Source organism: Macrotis lagotis, chromosome 1, assembly GCF_037893015.1.
Source record: "Macrotis lagotis isolate mMagLag1 chromosome 1, bilby.v1.9.chrom.fasta, whole genome shotgun sequence".
Classification (NCBI taxonomy): Eukaryota; Metazoa; Chordata; class Mammalia; order Peramelemorphia; family Peramelidae; genus Macrotis; species Macrotis lagotis.
In genome coordinates, this window is record NC_133658.1 from 854,285,357 (window position 1) to 854,298,030 (window position 12,674).

A 12,674-nucleotide genomic window follows, 5' to 3' on the forward strand; every position below is an offset into this window, starting at 1 on the left:
ACCCATAGAATGAGGACAGTAATGCACACCATATCCTCCTCTTAGGGTGGTTGTGAAAAAAAATCACTTTATAAGCTTAAAAGCACCATAGAAATTAGAATTGGTTTTGCTGCTTTGGAACAAGCAGTCATTAGGTTAAAATAGTTGGAAAGAATTCGTTTCACAGAAAAATAAAATAAGGCCCAAGGAGGCAAAGTGAAAGGAAAAGGATTTTCCCAAAGTCACATGAATTTGGATGTGAGCCAAGCTCCTTGCCACACTGCTTCTGGCACAGAATGAATCTGATGATCCCCTCTCCTCCTTCACTTCGTGTTTGGGAATTTGGGAATGTGCTGCACTGTTTGGACCTGGGAAGCTCATTTACCTCTCAGGCTTAATTCTCCTTATCTTATCTCTATTTCTTTTTTTTTTAATGATCAAATCTATTCTCTGAGTGTTCTAGAATCCTCATCCCATCCATAGTAATGAAAGTCATCTCATTCCTTCCTCCTCCAATGTGACCTTTTATATTTAGGTCATGTATCCACTGGGAACTTGGTGTGGTCTCTGATATGAAATGCCAGTCTAAACCAAGTTTCTGCCACACTGCTGTCCACTTTTTACAGCAGCTTTGGTTGAATAAGGAGTCCTTACTCCAAAATAAATCCCTGTTTTCCACAAAGAGGTATAAGGATAAAACAAAATGTCTGATATGCCTTATATAGAGAAGATACTTAAATAAATCAACATTAGCTCTAACTGAAATTGGAAGTGGGCATGAGGGAGAAATTCAAGCAATAAATCTCATGTGTAACATGTTACCAGAACAACTTGCATGTGAAAAATGGAAAAGAAGATATCTTCAAGAACATGTATGACCAAATGGGCAGGTGGGCGTGTCATTTCCTAACAGTGAGGGATGATAGGTGGATAGCTCAAAGGCTACCCTGGAAACCATGAAATCATCCAAGAACCAGAGCAGAGTATCCACCCATTGAACAAATCCTCCTCTGTGGAGAACTGGTAGAAAGCCAGGAGAAGAAAGCATGTGATCTACCCTGGTGGCAGGGGGACCCCCAAGGAGATCACAGACCCACTGAGGAGTCAAAGTCTCTTCCAGTTTAGATGAAACTACTATTATCTCCTCATTGGTTTCAGAGATAACCACTAACCCCATCCCATCCCCAGCTCCAGGAAACCCGTCAGTCTCACTAGTCTCACTAAACAATTTACCTTGCTTCCCAGTGTAAGCAGCTTAGCTTTTCCCAGGCTGTCCCTGTTTAATCTGTTTGACAGATTTTTGCTTGTGTATAGACTCTCAGACTTTTTCTGAACCTAATTTTATATTCAGTCAATCAATTGATGGGCATTTATCCTGTACCTCCAATATGGTCCACATCAGATGTTGCTGGGTGGGAGGAGGCTCTAACAGTTCTCTCATGTCTAAGGTCCTTCCTGGTTTGCCTCCTAACTATTCTCACAACAGCTTGGCGAGGGAGTCTAAGTAGTAGTATTTCTATTCACAGATGAAGAAACTGAAGTAATTCACCCAAGGTCACCTGGGCATCAGATCAGGGATTCAGAGAAAGTGCTCTTTGCAATGTGAGCCTATTGCATCCATCCTGACCACTACTTGAGACTCCAATACAGGAAACAATTAGAGAACAGCCCAAGAAAGCATTTGGTACCCTATTTAGCTAAGAGGGCAGAGGCGTATATAACATTCAATTATAAAGATTTCCATCAAACATGATTAAAATTAAAAAGAATATTTGGTGTTTGAAGGATGCCTGGATGCAGGCCAGATCTTCCGGCCTCACCAGCCCACAATTAGCTTCCCAGGCACCCTCTCCTCTGCTTGGAACTGGCACAAGGAGCCTTGCCTTTGGATCCCAGCACTTGGAAGGGACTGGAAATGACTTCAGAAACATCCAATGCATCCCTCTCATCTTGCAGAGGAGGAAAATGAGACACAGAGACATACAGGTGCCAAAGGCCACACAGATGACACATGGCAAAGCAGGGATTCTTACTTCCCCCACCACTCTCCCCTAGCTCTCCACTTATATCTTCTGTCTCTCCTCTTTATCCAGACACAAATTGACTCTGGGCCAGATCCACTTTTCCTTAAAGAATTTTTGGCGGGGGGTGGGGGGCAGCTAGGTGGCACACCAGCCCTGGAGTCAGGAGGACCTGAGTTTAAATCCAGCCTCAGACATATTACCTAGCTGTATGACCTTGGGCATGTCATTTAATTAATCCCATTGCCTTGCAAAAACCAAAAAAAAAAAAACAAAACCTTAGGGTCAAACTCTAGAGTTTCTAATTTAGCCACTACGAACAATTTATTTAAAGGATGTTGAAAGTGGACCCGAAAATACAATAGACCTAATGAGCCCATAATTTATGCTCAGTCAATTAGTAGACTCTGATCCTGATAGGTTTGCAATGTTCCAACTCCAAGACTTCAAATCTAACAAAGGATCCAACTGCTTGTGTCCCCACCTTGTGACAATGGAGACATACCAGAGGTAGGACAATCAAACTCATTGTACCCCACACCCAACCCACCCTCCAATCTCCAAGACAGCTACACTCTTAAAAATACATGGTTTCTGGAAAATTCATTTTTAAAACAACTCTTTTTCCCATTGTCTCAGATAAATAAAGGTCTTCTGATACTTTTCTGGCCATAATCATTGAGTCTGCTTCTCCAAGTGACAGAACAGACACCAGAATTTTCCATTTCTGAGGGAAGGGCATGTGATGAGGGTTGGGAGCTGGGGAAGAGAATCTAGGTCAACTTTGGTCTCCCTCCTGCTTCTTGGCCTGATCAATCAAAAGTCTTTCCTTGTTCAATAATCCAAAAATTCCCAATCAGGAAAGGGTCTTATTTGTCCTCCTGAACTTCAAAGAGTCATCATTCTGAACCTTCTAAGCACATGACAGTGTCTCCTATTTTCCAAGCACTATTGGATGAGAAATCTGTTTAGTTTAGTTCAGATATCCAACCACCTGTTAAGAGACAGTTAAGAGGAGTATTACACAGACTAGATTCAGAGTCAGAGACCCTAGAGTGGCATCCCAGCTCAGTTGGCTTTTGTTCAAGGGTAGTCGTTGTCCATCACTGGGACTTGGTTTCCTTCTAAGATCCAGCTCTGTATCCCATGATGTAAAGGAGGGCAAGGACCAGCCCTTGGCAGTGGAGGTCACACCAAATTCTAAAGATATGGTTCCTGTCCTGTTGGGGCTCAGAGTCTAGCAGAAGGTCCCAGTACACATGAGTATCAGACAATGATACCCTCCCATATAGAAAGAGACAGACACTTTAAAAAAAAAAAGAAAGAGACAGACAGATGAGACCCTTGAGAAAAGGCTCATGGGGGAGAGGGAGGAGGGGAAAAGAGGGGAGAAAAAGAACGGGGTGGGGAGGAGAGAAAACTAGGAGAGGGGAGGTCATCAGAAAAGTAGCATAAGTTGAATTTTAAAGGATAGAACATCCAAATTGCTCACATTCCTATAGTCTTTTACAAAATGGTTTCTGAACAACAAGCCTATTCAGAAATATCATCCCCATTTTACAGGAGAGAAAAATGAAGCTCAGAAAGAGGTAAGTGACTCAGTAGGGTCACCCATGTCCCATCTCACTATATTTCAGTGTCCCTAAGCTGCTTTCCTCTGCTGTGATCCACAACTTTGAAGACCAACACAATGCCCCATGACTTGAGGATTTGCTCATTTCAAAGCTTTTCAGAAAACGTCAATTCTCTTATTTCCTGCACTAACAGAGGAGATAATTCTCAAACAGCAAATGACCCAAAAATAATTTCTATCTTGTTGCATTGTAGAATGTAGAATGTAGACTATGTAGAATATGTAGAATACATTGTAGAATGCCCCACAACCACATCCACACACACACACACACACATACATACACATTCTCATTCTCTCTCTCTCTCTCTCCACACACACACACACACACACACACACACACACACACACACACATACACAAACATTCCATTTAACTGACATCTCAAACAACATCTGTGATTTCCTAAATGTGGGCAGATCCCTGGGCAGGTCAGGGTGTTGTAAAATGCACCAGATTTGGAGCTAGAGGCCCTGGGATGAAATGTGGCTGCTTTGCTCTCTGAATAATCTTGGGGAAAGCACCTTATGTCTCAGGAGATAAATTTCCTCATTTGGAAAATGGGAGTAGGGGGGTAGGGGATTAAAAACCTCTGAAGTCTTTATGAGATCCTGATGCTATAGCTCCATGGGTCCCATGGATCCCTTCTTTATATCTTCTAGGTTTACAAAAGTTTCATGAGTTATAACCAAAACCACAATTTACCTGGTGGTCAAGCCTGGCCAGAAAGAGGAGGGTGGGGGATAGACAGGGGAAGTGGGGCAACCCCTTCTGTGCCCAAAGCTAACCTAGTTACAGAATCACAGCTTTTTCCCAATTGAAAGGGACCTCGGAGGCCAGCTAAGGTCCAAAGATAGCAATCATCTGTTATTAAGTGCTCACTCTGCTGGTCTTTGAGATCATCCTTCTTAACTTCTCTGGGCACTTTCTCTCCTCTGGGGTTTCTGGGACTCACCTCCAGGGCCCAACTGGAGCTAGCTCCCGCTGCCTCAGGTGAATTGTTCACTTTTTCAGGTGAGCACCTATACCTTGGAAACGAGCAAGTGCTACAAATCAGGGTCTGATTGACAATTTTGTAGGTTGTCTAGTGACAAAGATGCAGATTAAACTCAAAAGTGTGTTGCTCCCATTTCCCAGTGTCCCCACTGCACTGCTATTTCCCAGTCTCCTAGTCCAGGCTGCCCTCTACTTCTTTTGCTGGGTCCTCTTCCAGGAAGTACATGATCAATAACTGAGGGTGCTCTCCAGCTCTTGGGCTAGGACCTCTTCTCTTCCCTTCTCTCACCATGACCTCATCAGCAACCAGGTTTGAATGATCATCTCCAGGGAGATGACTCACAGATCTACAGACCAGTGCCAGTACCTCCCCTGAGCTCCAATTCTGAATCACCATCTCTCTATTTGACCTTTCCAACTAGATGTTCCCTGGACATCTCAAACTTAACACACATCCAAGACAGATGATCTTTCCCCCAAGTCCACCTTCTCTTAACCTTCCCTGTTTCTGTCAAGGGCATCATTATCATCCTTCTAGACTTCCAGGTTCTGAACAATGGCTTTCTCTTTCTTCTCTCTCCCTCATTCTCCCTCCCCCCTCCCCAGTAATTTCCCCAATCTGGTCACTGCTCCCTCTGCAGCATTTGCATCTGTCTCTTCTCCCCTCATCACCTCTCTCTCTCTCTAACTTCAGGGTCACCTAATGGGCCTCCCCATCTCATATCTCTACCCACTCCATACCATCCTCCCAAAATTGTCAAATTGATTTTCCTTAAGTATAAATCAAACTGTATCATTCCTCTAAAATCCACAAACTCCAGAGGCTCCTGTGGCCTTCAGGACCAACTAGAAATGCCACAAGTAGGCTTGCAGGGCCTCCTTCCATGCTGCTCCCCTCCCTGAAATCTTCAGTTTCAGCTCCACCTACCTCTTCTCCCATCTTGGGGTTTTTGCACTAGCATCCCTCATGTCCAGAAAGGGCTCTGTTGTCCCTTCACTTCTTTCACCATGTAGCTCCATCTTCTGGGAAACCAGTCCTCCCAGCTGTTGTGCCTTCCTTACTAACCCATCTTGCAGGCTATCTTTCAGTTTTGCCTTTGTATCCCTTATGCCTAGTCCCAGTCTGGCATCAGTTGGTGATTAATAAATGCTTGCCACTGTAGCTCTAGATGGTGCCATCCCCAACCCTTCTACAGCCCAGTGGATGAATTTTCTCTGCAGCTTCTCTTTGTCTTTGTCCCTTCTGTGGCAGGTTTCCCCTCTCCTACTCCCTGACAAAGACCTGGCTTCTTCTTTGTCTTTTCAAATTGCTTTTATTCTTTATTGTCTTTATTGAGAAACCCCATTTTAAAAAGAACACTCCATTCTCCCTGAGAACCTAGGGGTGTGTGATGTGTTCCCTGATCGCCTAGTGGGGAACTTCAAGGACAGTTAGCTAGCATCACTTGGCTCTGGCAGAAATACAAACACCTCACTCTTCATAAGTCCTAGGATATCTCTTCCTGCCCTCCAGACTTGCTGGGGGTGACATCTTCATCCCTTTGTCATTCTTGCTAGTATTATTCCTTGCTGGGCTTGTCTAACAGTTTCCTTCTCCTCTTCCTTATTTCAAGACTACCTTGTCCTTGGACCCTCTCTCTCCTTTGTTCTCTCCCCTTCTCTTCAGGTCCCTCTACCCTGTGGTCCATAGCTGAGATCTAACATGGTGGGACTTTTTAAAGCTCCCATGACCCATGGGGTCCCTAGCCTGTGGGAGTCCAGGGTCACTTCTAAATGATGTAGCAGCAAGGGAGATGCCAATGTATGCTGGGAAAAGAGCCCAGGAACAAGGAAAATCTCAAGGGTAGATTTTTCTTTCCTTTCACATGACAGAGGAGGAAACTGAGGCCTAGAGAGGGAAAGGGACTTGACCAAAGTCATAAAGGGAAGTAAGATGGAGTCATGATTCAAATCAAAGTTCTGTCTCCAAACATGCTGTGTAGGAAGGGAGGCAGAATCTAAATAGCTAGAGGGGATAATCCACCAAGAAAGAACCAAGGATTGAATGCATTTTTCTTTCCCTCCAAGCCAATTTATCTTCTTTCATAATCCACTGAAGGAGACTGTGGGAGGAGAAAATTTTGTAATGAGCTGTTACAAGCCAAATTTCTCCACTTTTCAGGCAGTTTGCTCATCATCCCATCGCGTGTGTTACTGCATCTGTTGTTGCCACTAAAATGTGAGGACAAACAAGCAGGGCCTCTTGAATGGGTAAGTCATCCCTACCCACTGACATCCAGGGCACCCAAAAACAAGGCAAGGGAAGTGGTCCTATCTGGTACCCACCTCCCCCCTCCTGCAGAATGCCTGGGTCAAGTTCAGCCCCACCAGGTAATGAGAAGCAGACTCTGCCTGGCAGAGGACAAAGGATGAGCAGTGCCTTCCCTGCACCAAGCTTGTGAGGACCCCTAATTTAGGTGACTTCTTCCCTGCTGTCCATGCTGCCTGCCAAACCTCCCATCACTCCTTTGTGGCAGCAAACAGCTTTCCTCTGTGGGGATGACAAGGATCTTGCCATTGATAAGAAGACCTCTCACAGATAAATCCGCTTAGAAAGATGTATGAACATTGCTCATTCCATACCAAAAATGTTACAGCCTCTGACAAGGGAAAAAAAAACACTAGATGGGCTAATATCTTCTTGGTGCCCTGCTCCTTCATGCTGATTTAATTTGTGAATGCTCTCAAAGTCACAAAATATAGATCTAGGAGGGCCTTCATAACAGAATATAACCTATTAGAGCATACAACATTGAAAGTTAAAATACAGAATCATCATACTGAAAAATATCCTCTTAAGAAATATAGTGGAGTGGACAGAAAGTTGCCTAGGATCACAAAGACCTGGATTTGAGTTCTATCTTGACACCCCGAGGACCCAATGACCCTGACTGTCACGCCTTGATTAGTAGCTGCAGAGCAGTTACTGATAGGCTTTGATGGAGGGGGCTTCCTCACTTAGCCTAGTTCTCTAGGCTCATAAAACCACAGGAACACACCATAAGAAGCAAAAAATATATTGGAATATCAGAACTGGAAGGGACCAGAAAATGTTAAATGTCAGAGATGAGAGGGCATTAGAACACTGAATATCAGAGATGGTGGGCATCAGAACACCGAACATCAGAGATGAAGGGCATCAGAACACCGAATGTCAGAGATGGAGGGCATTGGAACACCAAATGCCAGAGATAGAGGGCATCAGAACATCAAATGTCAGAGATGGAATGGATCAAATGTCAGAATTAAAAGGAACATGAGAGGACAACTAGCCTCATCCTGTTATTTCACAGAGAGAGGGTGACTACTAAACAAGGTCACAGAACAAGTTAGAGGTCGAACTAAGGACCAGAATTTTTGTCTCTCTTTCTAACCCCCCCCCCCATGTTTATTTCCTTTCGGCACTAAGATGTCTCCACCGGTCCTAAGTAAGATGAGATAGAGGGCAGGTCATCTCCAAGTTCTAGGTATACTGAGCAAATATACCAGGCCAGGGAGTCCAGACCCAGGAAAGGGAGGACAACGGAGAGGAGAGATTGGGTTGCTTTTATCACATCCTGAGGATGAGAAACCTCAAAGAGGAATGGTCTCCTGGTGTCTAATCTCTCCCATTCTAGTCAATTTTGAGCACCAATGCTCAAATAATCTTTCTCTTATTATATGTCCTTCCGATCACATCAAACCTAAATTCTCAGTCTGGTACTCATAGCCCTCCAGCAATGATTCCCCTCTTTCCTCACCGTTCCAGCCCTAGACAGTCTCCTATCTCATTAATCTCCAACTACTATATAGTCAGCTTCCTCATTAGCCAGATACTGCTGTGTTGGTGCTTCTTCACTAACTTGAGTTATTTCTTCAAGCTAGAAGGCCTCCCCCCTTCTCCCTGTCTCTCCTTGTAGCTTGACTTCCTTTGAGACTGCTGGCCTCAATCCTCTTGAAACCATTCCCTGGCTGACCCTGGGAGAGTCCCAGACCTGGACAGGTCAGTATTTCAGCAGCCTTGACTCCATCTCTGCCTCGAGCTGAAGGATTCCAAGATTCACTGACTTCTAATCAACTTGGTAAGGGGATGCACCAGAGCAACCAACGTCCCCCCTCCTGTCTTGGGAGATGCCTTTGCACTTGCTGTCATCCCCCCTACCAGGAACTCTCTGCCTCTTAGAATCCCTGCCTTCTTTCAAGACTCAGCTCAAAAGCCCCCTTCCATGAAAGGGCTGCTCCCACCTTCTCCTCTCAGATTACCTTCCAGCTACTCTATATAATCTTGCACCAGGTTTTATGTTGTCTTCCCCACCAGAATGTGAGAGATTATTTTGTCTTTCTTTGTATCTTTAGCCCTTGGTACAATCCCTCACACATAGGAAGCATCTACTAAAGTTTATAGATTGATCTTAGCATGGCTGTAGCTGAGAAATTTAGTCTGGTGATTGGGTCTTTTTGATTTTAGCTTGGCTAGTCCTCAGAAGACAATCCTTTTCATAGCTTGGTCAGACCCCATGACATCTGTTCTGCTAATAGGACCTTAAGGGGTCAGGGTATCACCTCCAGTCACTGTAAGGCATCCAAGGGTAGCATTTATGGAAGAGGGCTTGACAAAGAATGAGATCATGGATCTATGTCATTACTAAAGAACAGCCCATGTTTCTATAGTAACTTAAGTTTTACTCACTACCTTCACCACAGGTAGGAAGGGTCAAGATCACTATTCCCATTTTAAAGACAAGGAAACAGGTTCAAAGCGGTTAAAGTCTGTTGCCCAAAGTCACAGAGGGAGTAAGCATCAGAATTGAGATTTGAACCCAAGCCCTATAATAGCATCCACCTCCCAGGGGCTTGCAAGGACCAAAGGAGATATTATAGCATACCTAGTCCAATCCCTGTATATAGTAGGCCCTTTATAAATATTATTCATAAATATTACTATAATTATATCAATGCAATCACTCATTCCATTGTTCCACACTTACTGGACTCCCACCAACACAGACTTCTCAGTGTCTTACTCATAGATATGAAGTCTATGAACTTTTAAAAAAATAATCTGATATCCTATACCAAAATAAAGTTGCAATGAGTAGAGGACTTAGACATAAAGGGTGATACCATACACCAATTAAGAGATTGTTCACTACCACAGGTAAGGGGTAGGGAAGGGAGGGTGGTAGAAAATTGTAGAACTCATAAACTTGCAAATGATTGAATGCTGAAAACTACCTTTGCATGTAATTGGAATAGATAGAAATACTCTATCAGTTCTATGGAAAGGGGAGAAGTTTATGACCAATCAAGAGATAGAGAACATTATAAACTGCAAAATGGATGATTTTGACTATAAGAAATTTAAAAGTTTTTACACAAATAAAACCAATGCAGCCAAGATTAGAAGGAATGCAGAAAGCTGAGAAAACAATTTTTATCACTCATGTCTAATATATAGAGAGAATTGAATAAAATTTATAAAATAACAAGATATTATTCAATTGATAAATGATCAAAGAATTTGAACAGGCAGTTTTTCAGATGAAGAAATTAAAAGCTATTTATAGTCATATGAAAAAATGCTCCAAATCATTATTGATTAGAAGAATACAAATTAAAACAACTCTGAGGTTCTAACTCCCACCTATCAGATTGGTTAAGAAGACAAAAAGGGAAAATGACTAATGTTGGAGAGGATGTGGGGAAACTGGAACACTAACACATTTTTAGGGGGGGGTTTTGGCAAGGCAATGGGGTTAAGTGACTTGCCCAATGCCACACAACTAGGTAATTATTAAGTGTCTGAGGTTAGATTTGAACTCAGATCCTCCTGACTCCAGGGCTGGTGCTCTATTCACTATCTACCTCAAGTATTACAGTTGTGAACTGATCCAACCATTCTAGAGAGAATTCTAGAGAGAAATTTGGAACGATGCCCAAAGGGCTTCAAAATTGTGCATTTCCTTTTACCCTATTGTCTATATCCCAAAGAGATCATAAAAAAGATGAAAAGTCTCATATGTTCAAAAATATTTATAGCAACTCTTTTAGTAGTCAAAAAGAATTGGAAATTGATGGGATGCCTATCAATTGGGGAATGGCTGAACAAGTTAGGATATATGAATGTTTTGGAGGGCTGTTTTTCTGTAAGAAATCATGAGTGGCTTTCCACGCTGCCCAGAAGAGGGGTCCATACGGCATTCACGGTTTTCGTCATAACTTTCAAGGGAAACTTTCACAATGTCCGGAGCCCTGGATGTCTTGAAGATTAAGGAGGATGTCCTCAAATTCCTCGCTGCAGGCACCCATTTGGGTGGCACCAATTTGGACTTCCAGATGGAACAGTATATCTACAAAAGGAAGAGTGACGGCATCTATATCATTAATTTGAAGAGAACTTGGGAAAAGCTTCTGCTGGCAGCTCGTACCATTGTTGCCATTGAAAATCCAGCTGATGTTAGTGTTATCTCATCCAGGAACACTGGCCAGAGAGCTGTTCTGAAATTTGCTGCTGCCACTGGCACCACACCTATTGCTGGACACTTCACCCCGGGCACCTTCACTAACCAGATCCAGGCAGCTTTCAGGGAGCCTCGCCTCTTGGTGGTCACTGATCCTTGTGCAGATCATCAGCCTTTGACTGAAGCATCATATGTTAACCTTCCAACCATTGCACTGTGCAACACAGACTCCCCACTTCGCTATGTGGACATTGCCATTCCATGTAACAATAAGGGAGCTCACTCAGTGGGTCTGATGTGGTGGATGCTGGCCCAAGAAGTCCTGCGGATGCATGGTACCATCTCCTATGAGCACCCATGGGAGGTCATGCCTGATCTTTACTTCTATAGAGATCCAGAGAAGATTGAAAAGGAAGAGCAGGCCACAGCCAAGAAGGCAGTGACAAAAGAGGAGTTTCAGGGTGAATGGACTGCACACCTGCCCAAGAATTCACTGCTGCTCAGCCAGAGGTAGCTGATTGGTCTGAGGGCGTCCAGGTACCATCTGTGCCCATTAAGCAGTTCCCTATTGAAGATTGGAGTGCTACTGAGAACTGGTCTGCCGCTCCTACTGCTCAGGCCACTGAATGGGTAGGAACTACCACAGAGTGGTACTAAGTTTTACCCAGATGCTCTAATAGTGTTGGAAAAATGCTGATGGAAAATAAACATTGGTTTCTTAACAAAAAAAAAAAAAAGAAAGAAATCATGAGTGACTGAATATTAGAGAAACAAGGAAAGAATTACATGGACTGATGCTGAGTGACATAAGTAGAACCAAGAGAACATTGTACACATTAACTACAATATTGCGAGAGGATCAACTATGATGGACACAGCTCCTCTCAGCAGTTCAAAGATCAAGGAAAATTTTGAGACACCTAATATGGAAAAAGTCATCTACATCACTTTTAAAAGCTTCCTTTATGTTTTTCCTTACTTTCTCTCCCCCCCCCTTTTTTCCAAATTCTCTTTCACAACATGACTAAAATGGAAATATGTTAAACGCTATCCTACATGTACAAATTTTACGAGATTGTTCACTACCATGGGTAAGGGGTAGGGAAGAGAAGGTGGTAGAAAATTGTAGAACTCATAAACTTGCAAATGATTGAATGCTGAAAACAACCTTTGCATATAATTGGGAAAATAAAAAAAGAATTAAAAAAATAAATAGCAATTGTTTCTGCTTGGTCCAGAAAGGCTGAATAAGTAAGTAAGCCAGCCCCCCTCCCAGGGGCTATTCTTTACTTCATTTTTTTCTTACTTGCCTTAATAATGGAGAAACCCTAAAGGTCTTGCCCTGTCAGTTAAAAAAAATTTGGACTAAATAAAAGTAATCATAGTTGGAAAAATTTTTTTGAAAAATGTTTTTCTTGGGGCGGCTAGGTGACATAGTGGATAAAGCACCAGCTTGGAGTCAGGAGTACCTGGGTTCAAATCCGGTCTCAGACACTCAATAATTACCTAGCTGTGTGGCCTTGGGCAAGCCACTTAACCCCATTTGCCTTGCCAAAAACCTAAAAA

At 43.1% G+C, this 12,674-nt stretch overlaps 1 protein-coding gene and 1 pseudogene across 2 annotated transcripts in view; one reads left to right on the top strand and one right to left on the bottom strand.

Moving 5' to 3' along the window:
* The window catches only part of SPOCD1 (SPOC domain containing 1), a 47,407-nt gene that overhangs the window by 24,744 nt on the left and 9,989 nt on the right, over nt 1-12,674 (bottom strand). The window lies entirely within an intron of this gene.
* Nucleotides 10,926-11,765, top strand: LOC141510246 (small ribosomal subunit protein uS2 pseudogene; annotated as a pseudogene).